The following is a 3,721-nucleotide window of genomic DNA, read 5'->3' on the forward strand; positions in this document are numbered from 1 at the left end:
GATAGCTTTGCACAGTGCAGTTTGGCCACTCTGTGATGGAGCATTGGGATGCTCAGGATCAAGAGAGGAAAAACTACATTGTTGAGGCCATTCACAAAGAGTACTGGCCGACAAAGGGATACGATCCAGTTTTGAATGATTGGATCTGAGCATGGCGATTGCCACCATGTCACACCATTAGTGAGAGGCTAGAGACAAGTATAGGAACAATGAACCGAAGCCGGCATGATTGGACATAGAGGAGTGGGCAGCGATTGCACGGGAGACGATGGACCATCTTGAGAAATTTTAGCAGCAGAGAGATGCAGCCAGAGCACGTTTGGAGTCTGCTCGATCATCACACCTTGAGAGAGGAGGCTACGACACTCTTTGACACGAGTTTGTATCATAAAAACGCTTTAAATAAATGGATGTATATGTATTATTTTCATATTTATTTATGGTTAAGTGTTTGGTTTTGTAGGAACTTGCTATGAAGAATTTCCTACACGTCGAGAGGAGAAGTATGGGTACAAGCATGGGCTTGTGGCTCTCTTGACCCAACTTGAAGGAGAAGGGAGAGGCCGTCAACTGGGAGGCCTTCTCTTGAGGGCCATAGACTTCATAGTTTTTTTTTGGTAGTTTTTATGTTATTCATGATTGCATATACTCTGACATTTACACTTATAGTTAGATGTTGTTACTTCTTGTTATATGTTCATGGTCGATTAGTAGTTGATATGGTTATGGTCATGTAAATTAAGTTATGGTATGGCTTGTTGGTGCAATGAGGTTTTGGTATGGTCATGATTTAGGGTTGACAAATATTTGGTTATCGAATATCTTTTTTGTTGCGCATTTGTAATAAGATTATGATATAAATGCTTATGGTTTTGACAGAGAAGTTGTTATGTTTATGGTTTTTCTTATGTGGTTTTGTAATGTTGATTTGATACTTGATTATCATTTTTTTAATTCGCTCTTTAGAGAAAAATGCCATGGTGGAGTGCCGTAGATTTTGCACTCCTCTTTTGAGCAGAGAGAGTTGGTTTATGCTGCTTCAATACATGATGCAACAACAGCCAATCCTCTCTACACATAAGTGGAGTGCAATTGTTTTTACACTTCTCCTTTGGGCAGAGAGTGCTGGTTTATGCTGCTTCAGTACATGCGACAGCATTCAATACTTCTCTCTGTCCAAAAATAAAAAAGGTGGAGTGCGTTTGCTTTTCCATTCCTCCTTTGGGTAGAGAGGGTTGGTGTTGCTGTAGTACATACAGCAGCAGCAGCAACAGCCAACCCTCTCTGCCTAAAACAATTTGCAGGTTTTGGCGTCGGTACCGGCGTCGGTATTGCCATCGGTACTTATGTATTCATACGCGTCGATAAACGTGTCAAGATATGCATCTGAACAATCATCTAAATACGTGTCTATACACGATTTTTATTTTTAGCGTAGATTTTGACGTGTAAACCAACGTCTTTAAAGACGCGTATACAGACACTGCAAATACCGGCGCCTATAGCGGCGTAACGGTTTTGACGCTTATACTGACAAATATAGTGAGGAAGCTCACTTTAAAAACAAGTTCATTTTCATTGGTACACGCGCCGGTATTCATGCGACGTGTTGTAGTGACTTATACTATTTTTCCTAATTGAAGTAATTTAAGAAATAAGAGCACAAATAAAACCTTTTTTATTTTTATGTTAGAATTCGAAGAAATTTTGGTATTTACACTTAAACTTGTAAAATTTTATCTACTTTCTTCAAGGAAACCTTGGAATGTAGCCTGGGTTTTACAATTTTAGCCATTTGAAAATACGCTACCCCCCTTTTTTTGCGAATACATGTCTCCAATAGACCCAAAATGGAAGGGCATGAGAGGCATTGAAAACTTGGATGCTCATTATATCCAAGGACAGTCCCTCACTACCTTGAGCATAAGCTATTAACGAAGAGGAGGCTGCAACTATTGAAAATCTATTACACCCTCCCATGAGAGAGAGAGAGAGAGAGAGAGAGAGAGAGAGAGAGAGAGTCTCCCCAACAAACTGGCAACCCTCCAAAAGCAATTACATATTGTTTATTTAAAAAGGGAGTCAATTGTATGATAAGAAATGCTTAATCTTATTACACTATTTTTATTAATTGAATGAATTTAATAACTAAGGGCACAAATAAGACTCTTCCAATTTTTAGGTTAAAATATGAAGAATTGTTAGTATTTACACTAAAACTTGCAAAATTTATTGACTTTCTTCAGAGCCAGCTTGGATTGTAGCTCGAGTTTTACAATTTTAGTATTTTTTTATCACAAACACATGTTTTCAATAGACCCTAAATAGAAGGACATGAGAGTAACTAAAAAGCTGGACGCTCAGTACTTCCACCATCACTCTCTCGCCACATCAAGAACAAGCTATACGCAAAGAGGAGAGGTGTACCTATAAGAACTTTATTACACCCTTGCATAGCTTCAAAATGGAAAGGGATGACAAACATAGAAAACTTGGATGCTTAGTACATCCAGGATCACTCTCCCCACCTTGAGGACATGTTTTCAAAGAGATAAGGGACGCACCTATTGAAAATATATTACATCCTCATGTGCAACATTGGCATGAGAGAGAGAGAGAGAGAGAAAGAGAGAAAGAGAGGGAGGATTCCTTGAAGTATTAATATTAATTGATGAAGAGTGACTCTATTTTTCCTCTTGAAGATGATTTGAAGAATTGCACTACTTTTACTTTTGAATTCCATAAATAAATCCCCCTTTTCTTTCTATACAACTCCATGTGGATTCCTCAAATTTGAAGGGTGTCTCTATTTTGATAGCTTATCATTTTATTTTTTTAAACCACCATCGCCCAACTGTATCCTAGACACTGATTGTCCATGTAATTTTATGTAGTTTTCAATATAATTTACTCACCATTGTGCCTTTTGATAAAAAAAAGATTAAAACCACAATCACTACACAAGTCTCATGCCAAAAAATTGCCACGAGGAAAAACAAAACCGGACCATACTTGCTTATAAGGCTTATTATAAGGAAGCCTTACCCATAGCTATGTGCATGCATTGGTGCCACGATAGGCCCATCTCATCACATGAAAGAGCATTGTGCCTATATGAACACAGACAATAAACCATACAAAGCAAAAGGATAATAAGCCATGAGAATAGCACATGCCAAAAACTCTATATGATTCCACACGTAGGACAAAATGTTTCCAGTTTTTTTTCAAGGCAAGCTTGGAATCTAGCAAAGAATTGCAAATAATTATAGAAGACTTGCAAAATTGTTTCTATTTGCTTGAAGGCTAGCTTGGAATCTAGCCTAAATTTTGTAAATTTATCCAATTACAAATAGACAAACCTTGGTTTTTATGTGAACATGGGCCTCAAATAGCCCCAAAATGGAAGGGCATATTGGATGTAGAAGAGTTTGAATCTTTATACATCCACTACTATTCTCACTACCTCAAGGAAATTATGTGACAAAAGGAGGGGTGCACCTGTAAAAAAATTGTTACATCCTCACGTGAGGCACCGACATGAGAGAGAGAGAGAGAGAGAGAGAGAGAGAGAGTTCCCAACGACGTGGTTGCCAACCAAAAGATATTACATATTGTTTAAATAAAAAGGAAGTCAACTCTATGATAAGAAATTTGTCATCTACTTATACTATTTTTTCTAATAGAAGTAATTTAAGAAATAAGAGCACAAATAAAACCT

Source organism: Adiantum capillus-veneris, chromosome 10, assembly GCF_014529385.1.
Source record: "Adiantum capillus-veneris isolate H3 chromosome 10, ASM1452938v2, whole genome shotgun sequence".
Classification (NCBI taxonomy): domain Eukaryota; kingdom Viridiplantae; phylum Streptophyta; class Polypodiopsida; order Polypodiales; family Pteridaceae; genus Adiantum; species Adiantum capillus-veneris.